Source organism: Cibotium barometz, chromosome 8 (assembly GCF_041138505.1).
Source record: "Cibotium barometz isolate CiBa-2024 chromosome 8, ASM4113850v1, whole genome shotgun sequence".
In the NCBI taxonomy this organism is placed as follows: domain Eukaryota; kingdom Viridiplantae; phylum Streptophyta; class Polypodiopsida; order Cyatheales; family Cibotiaceae; genus Cibotium; species Cibotium barometz.
The window spans coordinates 23,157,835-23,176,308 of NC_141053.1; positions in this window are offsets into that span (position 1 = coordinate 23,157,835).

Sequence of the window (18,474 nt, forward strand, 5' to 3'; positions counted from 1 at the left end):
GGAGAGAGATAAATTGCCTTACAAAGGACATCTTATAAATATGAGAAGCTCTCTTTACAAGTTGAATCTGGCATAGAGTTTGGAGACTTAAGGATCTCTATGATGCACTGTTTCTTAAGGACAATATTATTTTGGACAAAATCACCTAAGGAAAGCTAAGTATTTTGAGTAAATATTTGAATTAGTATTTTCTTTTGACTTAGCTGAAAGTTTGTTATGCTTATCATGTTTTTTTAAATAAAGTAGGTGGTAAGGCTAACCTTGTATGCCTCTACAACAAGGAGAAAAATGTGTTGTTAACCTTGAGATTATATCAAGAAAATACTATTAAAGGTTGAGAAGCCTTATATAGATTTTTGTCAATGGTACTAGGATGTATTAGATTTATGGAACCCATGATATCTCATGGATTGAGGATGTTTTTGATCGATTTCTATCAATGGTCAAAATGAAGTGTAGCAGAAATAATTATGGAGGGCCAGGATATCTATGCATGTGAATATTTCTTGTCTTATGTTTCAGACTTGAGCCAATCTCTCCTCTAAGGTGTGTGGTCGAAGTGTCAACACGGAGTGGAAGTGTTAACAATGAACTTTAGCCTAACTCTCCTCCGAGAGGCGTGCGATCAAAATACCAATACAAAGTGGCCCTCTATTCTTGCCAGTTATTTCACCTATGTACCAGCTATACTGTAACACTATTTAGGGTTTCTATACCACATTCTCCATAATTTTTATAGTTTATTATTGTTGCAGTACTAGTCTATAAGGTGTACCAACTCTTGTACTTGTTGTTTGGGCTACACCAACAAATATATCTATAGTCCTAGCACATGTGTACTAAATACTCGGGGGGGGGGGGGGTTCACTCAATCATAAATATGTAAGCATAGTACATGGGCTCAACAGAAGAGGTTTTTTAATCCCTTTTTACACATTTTTTACATACAGAAGGGTACCATTTAAAGGGGGTATTTATAGATTGAATAGAAAAAGGGTGTGTTTTATTCATGGAAAATTTACAGATAAGGGGTTTCTAAATTAGGCCTTGAATGTAGGTGATATAGAGATTTTACATATAGTGAACCCCCGAGACTAATTGTATTCTTGTGAGACCCCTACCCCCTCTGGGGTACTCCGACGGTGGAAGCAGCGTCGGCCTCCCATGCGAGGCGGGGATCCACACTCGGGGCCTCGCCCATGGATGTCCGAACGAGAGGCTAGCCCGGCGGGGTTCCTCCGAAACCGAGCCTGAAGAAACTCCCCTTTCCCGAAAGGCACGGGCGATTCCGCCATGGGAAAATCTTCTAACGAGGGAATTACTCTAACGAGTCAAAATCTTAACTAGTAAAATAATCTGACCAAACTTGAAGTCACATGGTCGGATCAAGAAGAGACTTGCTTTTGGTCCATGGAATCACTGCTGTTTTCCTCCTTTAACGAGGCCTAGCCCGCTGATCCCCTCCCACAGAATAAGGTCCTCTCAGGACTTAATCTAACTATCGTAACTAATTGTATCTAGTTGTTTTGCAGGAATCCTCCGATCCACCAGCCTAACCCCAACCGGGCCCAGGGTTAGCCAACCACCTGACCACTATATTGGTGGGATTCTTTTAGAAAGATTTGGTTGTGTTTTTGCACCCGGGTACCAATAAAAAGAGTTCCCAGGCCCCCTAGCCAGCGACTCAAGTAAAAATTAAGGTACGCATACCACGTACACACCCAATATGAAATTGCCATTTATAATAGATTCGGCTCGCTTTAAAACAATCCTTCAATAGAAATCATAATATTAATGATCATCATGTTCCAAAATTCCGAGTCCTCTGGACTCTCCGTTGAAGACCAGTTGGTCAACCAACGAGATCTAGTATCAAAATTTGGTTCCCAAAAATCTTTCCTTTTAGTCCATTCAAATCTTCCTTGATGTACGCATGGGTGTTCTAGCAACCCGCGAGCCTGTGCATCCCCTGGTCAGAACTCTCTAGGATCCTCCTTAGGTGTCCCAGCACTTCACTCAGGGACCGCTTCGTCGGTCCTCACCCATCGGAAGCACACCATTTTAACCGTATAGAGGCTGGTCACTCAAGACCTCGGTAGGCTTTGCCACTGCGAGCAACGTCCCTTGACGACTCCCCGCCATCTGTTCCAACAACGAACCTCCTCTTAGTAAAACAAATGCTTCCTCCAGCATTTTGGCATAAAACAGTCCTTTGAGTGAAAAACACAGGTTTCGATGCAAGTAAAATTCTCAGTTTGAGATTGGTTCCACAAAACCCCTTTCTCCATAATTCCCACTTTCAATGAGGATCCTTGATCTCTCATGAGGGTAATCTACCCATCATTTGGTATGTTTGTCCAACTAGATTTTCGGTGAGTTCGGTCAAAGGAAAAACTAATTTAGTTCCGGTAGTCTATTCTTTGTATATTTAGGAACTGGAATTGCTCACTAAGTTTGAGATCGAGAGATGGACAAGGAGAGTTACTCTCTGTCCCTCTCGTAGCCTAACCAAATTCATTTGGTTTAGTTTTAATAAGAATTTCCTTCAGATAAACATCTAATTTTGGGTAAATATCAATTTAGTGATTTTTCCAATTAAAATATCCAAAGATATTCTTTATGCCACATAATTTCTCGACCTTAATTCATTAGGTAGAATTATGGTGGAAATTCATTTTTTGACACTAAGATTCAATTCAAATCCATCTTTTCTTAATTATCATAAAAACTCTTCTTTTAACTAAATACCAATACCTCTTTTTTTGAATAAACTTAAAATCCCTCTTTTTCTCATTTAATGAGTGCAATCCAATTATCATGGGAATTTCTCTTTTACCATAAATTAAATCTATCTAAAATTCTTCTTAAAAATTATATAAAAATATCTTTTAATTCCATAAAGCTAGAAATTCCACTTTTCTCATTCAAATGATTGAATTCCAAATATGGTGGGAATTCCTCTTTCATCATTTAAATTTATCTATGCAAAAAGATAATTTTAACTAAATTTTCTCTTAAAAATTAAATAAAAATATCCATTAATTCCTTTACACTAGAAATTCCACTTTTGTCATTTAAATGGTTGAATTCCAATTATGGTGGGAATTCCTCTTTCATCATTTAAATTTATCTATGTAAAAAGATAAATTTAACTAAATTTCTCTTAAAAATTAAATAAAAATCTCCATTAATTCCTTTACACTAGAAATTTCACTTTTCTCATTTGAATGGTTGAATTCCAATTATGGTGGAAATTTCTATTTCATCATTTAAATTTATCTATGCATAAAAATAATTTAACTAAAATTCTTCTTTAATTTTTAAATAAAATATCCAATTTTTAGTATTCCAAATTTTTCTCTTTCCTCATTGGAATACATGGATTTCTATTGTCATGGAAATTTCTCTTTTATCATAAAAATGAATTACTAGAAATTTTTCTTTTTGCTAATTAACTATTTATGTATAAACATAAAAATCAAATTTTGCATGGTTATAATGAGAATTATTCAATTAGCCTAGGATGATTAATCCTAGAATATGGTAGGAAGTCCTCTTATCATATCTTGTCATATTATGTATGAAAATGGTTTATGTGTTAATTTTTAAAAAAATTTACCATAGCTCCGCTGCCTGCTATTACTGATAATTTTCAATAATTTTGAAAGCATAAAGTTTTAGCTAATACAATATGATAGAATAACTAACATTTGGATCAATATCCAATTATGGACTTGATTCCTAAGTTTTTCATAATTTAAATAGCATAAAAGCATTAAAAGACCACTTCTTTGGCTTCTAATTTGACAAGCATAGAATTTATTTTTAGATTTGAGAATTGCTTCATGAGAAGCATCATTTCAATATAGAATAGGTCATAGGAATGACCATTCTTTGGGGAAGAGAGAGAGATATGCTTAAAAAAGATTTTAATTTAAGCATAAATGGAAACTTTATGTGTTTAATCACTAAGATTCATTAGAGAGCTTCAATTGCATTAAAGATCCATTCAATTGAATACTTCTCATGCTTGAGAGGGGTTGAGAAGTGAGAAACATCTAGAGATTAAGAAAAAGACCATAAAATCACACTTTACCTCTTATTTTGCTTGATTCTTTAGTCTAAGGAGATGCCCCCAACCAATCAATTTGTTTAGTATGTTGATGAAGACTCCAAAGAAGGTTGAAGAGAGAGAGAAGCTCCAATCTCTCCACTTTGTAGAGGCTTTTTAGAGGATAATAGAAAATATGCTTAATTTAGAGTAATACCAGCATAATTTAGTTCACAGATGAGAATACAAAAGACTGAGGGTTTATTTATAGGTGAGGGAGGCCACTAATTGAGTCCAACTAAGTTCTAGAATTTTTTAGCTTTAGTTTGGCTAAATTTGGACAAGATTTGGATCAGTTTGGCTCCCTTTTTTATTTGGTTTGATCCACGAGAGAGGAGAGATAAAAATATCTTATTATTTTTGAGTTTAAAACTCCTCCACACATGTGAAATAGGAGCCTCCTTGAAGGCTCCCCCTTTCCTTACCAAGGTGTCAAAAATAAATGATTAGTCCAAAATATCTCAATTTTTTTAGTAATATTTCATAATTTTTAACTAGTAAATCTTGTACTCAGTCAACTCTTCATCTTATGTGGGCATTTACTCATTTTTGGATATTTTCTTTTATTCATTGGATTTATCTCATCCCAACACTTGGATTAATCTTATTGGTCAATAGGAACCTTAATTGGACCATAATCCAAAATTTTCAGAAAATCTTGACCCTTAGGCTGTCTTTTGAATCATTTTTAATTAATTCCAATTGCACCTTGGAAAACTTATTTTGATTTTCTCTTTCAGGGAAACATATTTTTGATATTTGTAGAATTTATATATCCAAAAATATCTCAATATTGAATTACCACTCTCTAGAAATTTTTATCTCACTAGGCAAAAATAAGGAAAAATAATATTTTCTTGTATTCAAAAATAGGAAATGATTACAGGGTATTGAGGTAAAGGCTTATTCATTATTTAGGTTGAGGAGGAATCTTACATCCTCTCCCACTTGAAAAACGCGAGATATCCTCATCTCGCAAAGTGGGAGTAATCTTTCGCCAACTCTTCTTCTTTCTCCCAGGTGGCGTCTTCTAGAGGGAAGAACTTTCACTTTACTAAACATTCTCTGAGGACTCTACTCCTGAGAATCTTCTCCCGAACGTCAAGGATTTCCTCAGGTTGGAGTTATCTGGCCTTGAGTCGAAGAAATCAATTGTTCATCATTAAGCACGTGACTCGGGCTGGGTACATACTTCTTAAGCAAACTGGTATGGAATACATCATGTACCTTGAGATAGGGAGGTAGAAGAAGTTTGTAGGCTAGATCACCCACTTTATTTATAATAGCATATGGCCCATTGTATCTGGGAGAGAGCTTCTTGTACTTCCCTAAAGATAAGGAACTTGTCTTTGGTCGTACTCTAATGAAGACCATATCTAATTCTTCAAACTCTCTCTCTGATCTCTTTTTATCTGCATATTACTTTTGTGTGTCTTGGGCTACCTCTATATCTTTACGGATAAAAAGGTAGTATGCAGATATAAAGAGATCAGAGAGAGAGTTTGAAGAATTAGATATGGTCTTCACTCATTAGAGTACGTTATATCTTTACAGATTGATTGCATCTGCTGGTCCATGTCATCGAGCATTTGTCTAGACATTTCGACTCTGATCAATGAGTCAGACCAAGTCAACGGTGTAAGGCAATCTTATCCATACAAGGCTTTGAAAGGACTCATCCCAATGCTTCGATGATAAGAAGCATTGTAAGAAAATTTGACTAGATGTAAATGGCTTAACCACTTGTTGGGTTCCATGCCGCAGTATGATCAAAGGATATATTCTATTACCTGGTTCACTCTTTCAGTCTAGCCATTTGTTTCGAGGTGATAGGCTGTGCTGAGATCCAAGAAAGTTCCTACTGCCTCGAAGAATGCAGTCCGGAATTTTGATGTGAATTTGGGATTTCTGTCACTTACTATCCTCTTGGGTAAGCCATGCAATCTGAAGATCTCTTTAAGGAAAACTCTAGCAACATCCACTGCAATGTATGTTTCTTTCACTGGAATCAGATGGGCAACTTTGGTTACCTTGTCAACTACCACAAAAGTGGAGCTGTAACCTAATTGCACTGAAGGTAATCCAGTGACAAAGTCCATACGGATACATTCCCACTTCATCTGAGGAATGTTTAGAGGCTGCAATTTACCTAGCATCTTGACTTTCTCTGCCTTGACTCTTTGACACATTAAGCATTTTTAAACATGATTAAGTATATCCTTTTTAAGTCCTAGCTAGAAGAAGGTTTTTCTTAACAGACATATAGGTTTTTATAAGCCCTGGATGTCCAGCTATAAGGCTATCATGGGCTTCTCTCAAAATTCTTCCCTTTATTCATCATTGGGGATACATAGCCAATTATTATAAAACATGCATCCTTCATCCAATTTGTACCCAAGAAATTGACTCATTTCTTGAGGAGTCTTGCTTTCCTGCATCAGAATGGTAGCAATAGGGGCAAAGAATTTGTCCTTCATGATTTTCTCCTTTGCTTCACTGATCAATGGATTTGACACTACTATAATTCTAAGCAAGGAGGCTTTTCTACTGAGCACATTTGCAACCACATTTTCTTTCCCCAGTCGATATTTAATTTCAAAATCAAATTCTTGCAGGGTCTGCATTCATCTCCTTTGATGCATGTTGAGATCCCTTTGGGTGAAGATCCACTTCAGACTTTGATGATCTATCATCAAGGTGAACCTCCAAAAGATAATGTCTCCACAACTTCAGATCCACTTTGGGTGAAGATCCACTTCAGACTTTGATGATCTATCATCAAGGTGAACCTCCAAAAGATAATGTCTCCACAACTTCAGAGCATACACTACCGAGAGTAACTCCAAGTCATGGACGGTATAATTTCTCTCATGTGTTCTGAGTTTTCTGGATTCATAGGCCACTGCATGATCTTCCTGCATAAGAGCACCACAAACCTAGTGGCATCAGTAACTACCTCAAAGGGTTTGGTAAAATCTGGTAATTTAAGGACACGGTTGGTTACTAAGGCTGTATTTAGCTTGTCAAAGGTACTCTGACACATTGCAGTCCACTGAAAAAGTGTATTCTTCTTGATAAGGTTAGTTGAAGGGGATGCTATCCGAGCATACCTAGGTATAAAGATCCTATACCATCCGGTTAATCCTAGGAATCCTCTGACTTCCTTTACCGTCTTGGGTTCTGGCCATTCTACGACTGCTTGGATCTTTGCGGGGTCAAGATAAATCCCATCTTTTGATACTATGAATCCAAAGTATTCCACCTGTAAGAAAGAACATGTAAGATACCTGACCCCACTGCGCAATGAATTTGGGGGTGCTAACAGCGGAAGTAGCACTTCTTGCACGCGACAAGGTTCCACACTCGGGGCCTCGCCCACGGATATCCAGACAAGAGACTAATCCATCGGTTCTTCCAAAACCGAACTCGAAAAAACTTCCCTTGCCCGGAAAGCACGGGCGATTCCTCCAGGATAGCTTTTCTCTAGCGTAGTCAAAAGCCTGAACTAACTGAACTGATCTGACCAAACCCGTAAGTCCCATAATCAGATCACGAAAAAGATTGTACTTGGATCATAGAGACCAATGCTTTTGATTCTTTTTCATAGAACAATTTTTATCCAGGATTTACCTCATCTATCGTACTATACAAAAATTGAGTCTCCATTTATGGATCCATCAGTCTAGCCTAACCCCATCAAGTCCCATGGGTTAGCCAACCACCCAACCACTGTAGTGATGGAATCCAAATAGGAATTTGGTTAGGTTTTGTCTCGGGTACCAGGGAAAAGAGTTCCTAGGCCCCCTAGCTAGATATTCATGCAAACATAAAACTAGTCACACCACTTACACACCCAATATGAACTTACCTTTTTCACAGATTCAACAATCTTTAAAACAATCATTTAATGAAACCATAGTGATACTAATCATAATCCTCTAATTATCCAGTTGAATCCTAATTTCCAATTCCTTCCCTCATCATCGGTGTACTTATGGCATCATTGGCAAACCAGAACGCTCACCACCTGTTCACTCAGGGGCCTTTTCAATAGTTCCTAGCTCATAGTACCCGACAATATAATCACATAAAAATATCCAGATGGAATCTCCGTTGAAGATCAGCAAGATCAACCAATAGATCCATATAAAAGAGCCATGGACTCATCCGTTGAGGAGCAGCAAGGTCAATCAACAAGATCCATGCCCGAATTCAGAAACAACTCTTACTCCTTGTTCCAATATCTTCCCTGACGTACTCATGGGGTATCTTCGGTGACCCAGAGCCTGAGCACCATATGGTCAGCACCCTCTAGGATCCTTCGCAGGTCACCTAGCGCTTCACTCATAGGCCGCTTCCTTGGTCCCTCATCCACTGTACCAGAAGCTCACCATTTAATCAAACCGAGGTTGGTTAAGACCTCGGTCGACCTAGCTATGCGAGACGTCCTCCGATGACTCTCCGCCAACAGTTGCAACTTAAATAGAGAGGTCCCGACATGACCTCATTCACAAGACGGTCAAAATGCTTCCCCATCATTCTTGACATAAAACAGTCATTTAAAAACAGATTTCACAAACAAATACAGTTCCAATAATATTTATATCTTTTCTCATTACTCTGCATCCTTTCACATTAGACCCCATCTTTTTTTTTCATCTTACCACAATTTTATTTTCGTCATCAATTCCTATCACATCACATCATTCCTACATCAAATCACATCCAATTGTATCATCCACACATCAATCCACATCATCCATACATCCATCCACATCATTTAAACATCCATGCACATCAATCCACATTATCCACACATCAATCCACGTCATTCAAACATCCATAGCACATCAATCCACATTATCCACACATCAATCCACCTCATCCATACATCCATCCACATCATCCACATTAATCCACATCATACACACACCAATCCACATCATCCACATCAATCCACATTATCCACACATCCATCCATATCTTTCATACATCCATCCACATCAATCCACACGTCAACCCACATCATTCAAACATCCATGCACATCAATCCACATTATTTCATAAGCATTCCCATTCTTATCTAATCACATCTTTTTTCTATCTCATTACTTATTTCCTCATTTTTCCTCATCAGATTTCACCCACTTGCATCTACCCATATATCTCATCACTTCACATACATTAACATCTATCCAGTCTACATCGCATCTTATCACATTTATTTCACATCACATCTCATTCATTCACATCCTGATTCACATGATAACACATTCATTCATATCCCTTATCGTTCATTCACATTCTGATTCACATCACATCACATCCATTCACGTCCCTTATCATTCATTCACATCACATCACATCCATTCACATCCCTTATCATTCATTCACATCCCGATTCACATCACATCACATCCATTCACATCCCTTATCATTCATTCACATCCTATATCATTCATTTATATCTCGATTCACATTACATCACATCCATTCACATCCCTTATCATTCATTCACATCCTATATCATTCATTTATATCTCGATTCACATTACATCACATCCATTCACATCCCTTATCATTCATTCACATCCTATATCATTCATTCACATCCCTTATCATTCATATCTATCCAATTTACTTCACATCTCATCGCTTCATTTCTTGTTCATATCCATCACATTTACATCCACATATATTCTCCCACATACATCCACATCCATACTTATCACATACACATCCACATCTATCCTTTCACATGCATCCACATTCATACTTATCACATACACATCCACATCTATCCTTTCACATACATCCACATCCATATTTATCACATACACATCCACATTTATCCTTTCACATACATCTACGTCCATTCTTTAACATACATCCACTTCTATTCTTCACATACATCCTCATCCATACTTTTATCACATACACATCCACATCTATCCTTTCACATACACTCATCCACATCCATTCTTTAACATACATCCACTTCTATTCTTCACATACATCCTCATCCATCCATCCATTCATTCCCATCTGTCTGATTCGCATCCCATCTATTTACCTCTCATTCTCATCACATTTATTCTCATCACATCTATCCATCCTTTCATTCTCATCTATTTGATTCATATCACATATCATCACATCTATCTACCTCTCATTCTCATTACTTCAATTTTCATCACATCTATTCTCTATTCATTCTCATCTATCTGATTCACATCCCATCTCATCACATTCATTCTTAAAATGCAAGAGAATCCTTATTTTTATATATAAAGATTCTTTACACATCTATTTATGTATAGTTTCAATTTTAAGGAGAATAACACTTTCGAAATAAAAATAAATCTTTTATGCATCTTTCTATGCATAAATTCAATTTTAATGAGAAAAACTCTTTTGAAATAAGAATAAATTTCTTTATGCATCATTCTATGCATAAAATCAAAATTGATGAGAATAACTCTTTTGAAATAAAAATGAATTTCTTTATGAATCTTTCTATGCATAGAATGAAAATTGATGAAAATAACTCTTTTGAAATAAAAATAAATTTCTTTATGCATCTTTCTATGCATAGAATGAAAATTGATGAAAATAACTCTTTTGAAATAAAAATAATTTCTTTATGCACCTTTCTATGCATAAAATCAAAATTGATGAGAATAACTCTTTTGAAATCAAAATGAATTTATTTATGAATCTTTCTATGCATAAAATGAAAATTGATGAAAATAACTCTTTTGAAATAAAAAAAAATTCTTTATGCACCTTTCTATGCATAAAATCAAAATTGATGAGAATAACTCTTTTGAAATAAAAAGAAGTTTCTTTATGCATCTTCCTATGCATAAATGAAAATTGTTGAGAATAACTCTTTTGAAATAAAAATAAATTTCTTTATGCATCTTCCTATGCATAAAATCAAAATTGATGATAATAACTGTTTTGGAATTAAAAAAAATTCTTTATGCACCTATTTATGCATAAAATAAAAATTGATGAGAATAACTCTTTTGAAATAAATTTTTTTTCTTTATGCATCATTGTATGCATAAAATCAAAATTTATGAGAATAACTCTTTTGAAATAAGAATAATTTTCCTTATGCATCTTCCTATGCATAAAATGAAAATTGATGAGAATAACTCTTTTGAAATAAAAATAAATTTCTTTATGCATCATTCTATGCATAAAATCAAAATTGATGAGAATAATTCTTTTGAAAAAAAAATAAATTTCCTTATGCATCTTCCTATGCATAAAATGAAAATTGATGAGAACAACTCTTTTGAAATAAAATTAAATTTCGTTATGCATCTTCCTATGCATAAAATCCAAATTAATGAGAATAACTCTTTTGGAATAAAAATAAATTCTTTATGCGCCAATTTATGCATAAAATGAAAATTGATGAGAATAACTCTTTTGAAATAAAAATAAATTTCTTTATGCATCATTCTATGCATAAAATCAAAATTGATGAGAATAACTCTTTTAAATCAAAAATAAATTTCTTCACGCATCTTCCTATGCATAAAATAAAAAATGATGAGAATAACTCTTTTGAAATAAAAATAAATTCCTTTATGCATCTTCCTATGCATAAAATTAAAATTACACTTTTAGAATACACAATTGGTGGGGATTACTCTTTTTGGATAATAAAAAATAAAAATTATTTCACCAAATTTTAGAAAATTTTGCCATAACCTCCTTTGTATGGCTGACCATTTTTTAATTTTTTCTAACTTAAAATTACTTAAAATTTATTCCCAATTGGTTTTAAGCACTCTAAACTAATCAAATTTCACTTTTAAAAGAGAAACAATATGAAACGTTTAATTCCAACAATTAGATTACTTAATTAGGATAAAGAAGGACTGAATTTAAGAATGAGAGAGGGGGAAAGACTTTCCAGCAAGGCATAGCATCAGAGTTTGCAATTTAAACAAAACAAGATTAGAAAAACCATTAAAAGAATAAAGAAAAGGTAAAATTACTAAACTTACAAGAATTCTGAGAGCTTTCCTTTGGCTTGATGTTTGAGGGATCTACTCCTATTTACATCAAGAGTGGACACCAATTCTTTAGAAGAGGGAATGGTCAAAACTTAATGAATTATTAAGAAATTCATAGTTCTTGACTCTCGAGTGGAGTACAGTAACAGTGCATAAAACACTATTAAGCTTCAACAAAAGGGGCAGGCTTCTATTTGTAGGAAAAAGTGACCTCCTAAAACTAATCAAACTGATTCTAGAATTTTCCAGATCAGTTTGGTCAATTTTGACCATTTTTAGGTCAGTTTAGCTTACTTTTTGGAACTAGACTTGAATTAGGAGAGAGGAGAGATGAAATATCTCAATTTTTGATGATTTAAAACTCCATCCCACATGTGAAGTAGGTGCCTCATTCATGAAGGGGGGGGGGGGGAATTCCCATTTTGAGGTGTCAAAATGGGAATTCCCATTTTGAGGTGTCAAAAATCCATTTTTTTAGAATTTCTTTGGTCCTTAGTCCACTCTTCATCTTATGTGAGTATTTACTTATTTTTTGGGGGATTTTCTTTATTTCTTCTATTTATCTTCTCCACACATTTGGATGAATCTGATTGGCCCCTCAAAATCTTAATTTAAAATTTTCCAAAAATCTGGATCCCTAGGATAAGGCCTCTTGAATAGATTATACTTGATTTCTAATGCACCTTCTGAAAATCTTTTTGAACTTTTGTTTTGGGGAAACTTATTTTAATAAGAAGAGATATTTTTCCATCCAAAAATATTCAAAATCTGAATAACCTCTCTCTAGAATATTTTCTCTCTCTAGGCCAAAACAAGCAGAAACAAGATCTTTTATATTTCTGAAGAGGGATTTGATTACAGGAGAAGATGCTGGACATTTTGAGAGCCTAGGGAGGAATCTTAGAGAACACTTGCTCTTCTTTGAAAAGAGTCGGTGTTTCCTTAGGATTTCTAGGACCTTGCGCACATGATCTTCATGATCTGCAGCATTCTTTGAGTATACCAAGATATCATGAAAGAAAACAAGAACAAAATCATCCAGGTACCTCTACGAATATCTTGCATAAGATGATTAAATGTCATCGGGGCATTAGTCAATCCAAACGGCATGACTATGAACTCATAGTGCCCATAGCAAGTATTGAATGTTGTCTTTGGGATGTCCTGCTCCTTGATTCTGATCTGGTAGTACCCGGATTTGAGATCTATCTTTGTGAACATTTGGGTCCCACACTTAATGGATCCAGAAGCTCATCAATCCTAGGAGTAGGATACTTATTCTTAATTGCTAATTGATTCAGCCCTCTGTAGTTAATACAGAGTCTTAACGTTCCATCTTTCTTCTTTTGAAAGAGAACGGGCGCACCCCAAGGTGAGACACTGGGTCTTACGAATCCCTACCCTAACAGTTATCTTAACTGCTCCTTAAGTTCTATGGCTTAAGGGACTAGCATTTTGTGTGCACGCTGAGTCACTGGCTCAGCTCCGGGGGTTAACTCGATCTCATGATCTACTTCACGAGATGGAGGCATCTCAGTCAGCTCTTCAGGAAACACATCTACATACTCGCTTAACCACTCTAGTTCTTTAGCCTTGCATTTTATGTCTACTGGATTCATTTTGAAGGTCAAGGAAAGAGATGGTTCCTTTGTGACAAACAATGAATATTAGCTTGATTCTTATGGAGCCAATCCATTCCAAGGATTCCATCATAGACTCTTAAGGGTAGGACTTGTTGAGATTCAAGCTCGATGTCAGTGTCAGCCAGCTGCATTATGTGCTGGCATGTTAGGTAGCAGCATGTGTGAGACACGTCCAGCTGGTCATAGTGTGTGGACATTAGCTAGGGTTAGATGTGTGTGGACACAACTCATAGTGTGTTGTGTGTATTATGGATTATGGCTTTATGCATTGTGTGAGAAGGGAGATCGCTTCCCTCTATGGTTAGGGTTTGCAATATACATTAGGGTTTGCTCCTGTGTGTGTGTGTCTCCTCTCCCTCTACCTATTTTTCAACATGGTATCAGAGCCTTGTCCTGTCTATTAGGGTTTATGAGTGAGTGAGAGAAGAGGGAGAAGAAGCTATGAAGAAAAGCTGTGAAGCTTGCCATTGATGCTGTGAAGCTTGGAGCACACCGATTACTATCAGATTTGAGAGCTTGGCCTACCAGGTAAGGTCTTCTAAACATCCTTGAGTGGATTGCACGTGATTCAGGAAAAAACAAAGCAAATTAGGGCAACCCAAAGCAAAGAGAAATTCTGGTTTTTGAAAGCTTTCCATTAAAGCTTGGAAGCACTGATGTATGGTGGAAATACATGTAAATCTGGCAAAAAGACACATGTATCTGACAATAAGGAGGAATGTATTGGCAACTCATATGCAAGCCCTACACTGATTTTGGAGCATTTTACATGCATTTGAATGAGTGAAAAATTTTGGTTTTTGAGCTCTCACAAAACAGAGAAAAGGAGGTTAAAATTTGATGCATTTGGAGCATGTTTTTGGCAAAAATCAAAGCATTGACTGGTTCCACACATACCTAGGTGTGTTGGGTACTTGTTTACCTCATCAATTAGCAACATAAACACTCACAAAACCCTCAGGAGCAGGCGGCGCATTCTGGACAGAGAAACAGGGCAGTTTTTTGATATTTTTGATACGAGGAGGTCGATTGCAACTTGGGTGCTTGATATATTTCAAAATTGGTTTAGCAATTATTAGTTGCTACACACACTTGAGAAGAGGGCTACATGATTGGATTGATCAATTATCATCAATTGAGCTGGAAATGAGTTGATTAAAAAGCCTATCTACTGGTTGTGCAGAGAAAGAGAGTGAGTTTAATTGAACAATTACTCTTTGGTCTTAAACAATTGGACAAATTCCTCTTACATGGAGTTAGTGGACATCATTGCTAAGCTAATGAATGCCTGGTTGGTCAATTTGGACAAATATTGAAGAAATTAGAGAAAAACTACTACTAGTTTTATTGGTTTTTTTTGGTTTTTCACAAAACAGAGAAAGGGGTTTGACAAAATTGGTATGTACACATGTCGGATGGTATTGATACTCAACATTGAGGTTGTTTAGGTGTTAATGCATTAGGGGAAGGTTGAGGTCTATAGGGGCCCTTTAAGCTACCATATTATGATTTTAATAACTTTTTGTTAAAACGTTAAGTTTCTTTGACTTTAGATACCTTCTTATTCTTCAAACGGCTAGAAGTTTGAATTTCAAAGTTAATCGAGCGAGAAAAACTATATCATGTGACATATCTATGGAAAGAGCTCGACGAGTAGATTCTGGATTTGTAATCTCCGACAAATTTTGAGCTCATATGTAGAAGTTATGGATGTCCAAAATTTCAAAAACTTTCCCCCCCACTTTTTGGAAATGAAAAGTATAAAAGGCATCTTCTAGAGAATCTTTTGACCACCTTTAATCACCGAACATTTTTGTATACATGGCATCACACGATTGGCTCTTTTCCTTAATAACCTTTTAATCACATGGCATCTTAAAGGGCCCCTATAGACCTCAACCTTCCCCTAATGCAAGTTACTCATACTTGATTGCACCACTACATTGTAATTTGGAGCCTTGGAAAGCACATCAAAATAGGGTATCTCGGACTGCGTGAGCCAGTTCATTTTGGATGCATACAGGTTGATATTCTACATCAAATTTGAAGTTTGTTGGCTACTTTGGAGTATCTGGAACACTCATTGAAGTGTGGTTGAGCTAAGGAAAGCTTGTTTACAGATTTGAAGTGTACGGAAGGTGTATTGCATTGAGCAAACATGTCGGATAATCCAGTATAGATCGTTGGTGAAAAGCTGGATAGGAAGAACTTCCAGGCATGGAAGTACATGATCAAAAGTTTCTTGAAGGGAAAAGGTTTTTGGAATCTCATTACAGGTGCAGAGACAGAGCGTGAACTACCCCGACAATCTACACAGCAGGGCAGCAGGCAAGTTATAGCTAAGCAATGGTCAGAAAGAGCATTCAAAGTGTTGCATTATCTATCTATATGTATTTTGGATGCTATGCTCATACACATACATGATGCTGAGAATCCCAAGGATGCATGGAATACATTGGTGAAGTTGTTTGATACAGACACGAGTGCTCTCGCAAGTCTCAGTTGCGACAACAGATACATAATGTGAAGTGGAATAGAAGGAGCATTCATGATTATGTGCAAGAAATTAAGAAGTTTGCAGATGCATTGGCAACAATAAATGCCCCCATGCCTGATGATGATTTGGTAGACATTACCTTCCGTGGTCTTGGCAAGGAATAAAGTGTTACTTTTAGCATAATTAAATTTTATGCATAAGAGGTATACATAAAAGATAAATATATTATTATAAAAGTGTTACTTTTAACATAATTGAATTTCATGCATAGAGGTATGTATAAAAGATGAATATTTTATTATAAAAGAGTTACTTTTAGCATAATTGAAATTCATGCATAGAGGTATGCATAAGAGATGAATATTTTATTATAAAAGAGTTACTTTTAGCATAATTGAAATTCATGCATAGAGGTATGCATAAGAGATGAATATTTTATTATAAAAGAGTTACTTTTAGGATAATTGAATTTCATGCATAGAGGTATGCATAAGAGATGAATATTTTATTATAAAAGAGTTCTTTTTAGCATAATTGAAATTCATGCATAGAGGTATGCATAAGAGATGAATATTTTATTATAAAAGAGTTACTTTTAGCATAATTGAATTTCATGCATAGAGGTATGCATAAGAGATGAGTTAGGATGTGATAAGATGAGTTAAGAAGTGATAGGATGTATATGGGACGAGGTAAGAAGTGTATGTGATGGGATAAGATGTATATGGGTTGTGATAGGGTGAGAATATGGATGAAAATGTGGATGTGTATGTATGGATGTATGCATGTAGATGTGAGTGTGAATGTGGATGTATGGATGTAAATGAGGATGTTGATGTAGATGCATGGATGGGATGCACGGATGTATGCATGTAGATGTGAATGTAAGCATATAGATGTGGATGTATGGATGTGAATGTGCATGTAGATGTGGATGTATGGACGAGGATGCATGAATGTGCATGTAGATGTGGATGTGAAAATAGATGCATGGATGTAGATGTGGATGTATGGATGTGGATGTGGATATATGTATGGATGTGATGAATATATGATATGTGATGTGAAGGAATCTGAAGTGATGAGATGAAAAATGATGTGATGGGATGAGTACACATATAACTGGAATGTGGAATAAGCAATGTGGATTGATGAGGGATAATGTGGAAAAATGAGAGTTAATATAGAAACTGTATTTTGTGACTGTTTCTAAATGACTGTTTTATGTCAAGAATGCTGGGAAAGCATGTTGACCATCTTGTGATTAAGGTCGTGGAGACCTAACTGATAAAATTGCAACTGCTGACGGAGAGTCAATGGAGAACGTCTCGCGTAGCAAGGTTGGTCGAGGTCTTGACCAGCCTCGGTGCGATTAAAATGGTGAGCTTCCGGTACGGTGGATGAGGGACCAAGGAAGCGGCCTATGAGTGAAGCGCTAGGTCACCTGCGAAGGATCCTAGAGGGTGCTGACCATACGGTGCTCGGGCTCTGGGTCGCCCAGGATACCCACGCGTGCATCGAGGAAGATATTGGAACAAGGAGTAAGAGTTGTTTTCTGAAACCGGGCATGGATCTGGTTGATTGACCTTGCTGGTCTTCAATGGATGAGTCCATGGCTCTTTATATGGATCTGTTGGTTGATCTTGCTGATCTTCAACGAGAGTCCATCTTGATAAGTGATTATATTGCCGAGTATTATGGGCTAGGAACTATTGACACGGCCCCTGTGTGGATAGGTGGTGAGCGTTCTAGTTGCCAATGATGCCATAGATACTCTGATGAAGGAATGATGGGAAATTAAGAATCAACCGGATAACTTGGAAGATGGTGATCAGTGATACTATGGTTTTATTAAAGGATTGTTTTAGAACTGGTTGAATCTATGAAAAAGGCAATTTCATATTGGGTGTGTGAGTGGTGTGACTAGTTTTATTTTTGCATGAACATCTGGCTAGGGGGCTTGGGAACTCTTTTCCCTGGTACCCGGGACAAAAATCAAATTCTAAATTGGATCTCATCACTACAGTGGTTGGGCGGTTGGCTAACCCATGGGATTGGATGGGGTTAGGCTGGACTGATGGATCCGTAAATCGAGACTCAACTTTTGTTATTATGATAGATAAAGTAAATCCCGGACAGTAATTGTTCTATGGATAGGAATCAACGGCTGTGCCTCTTGAATGGGAA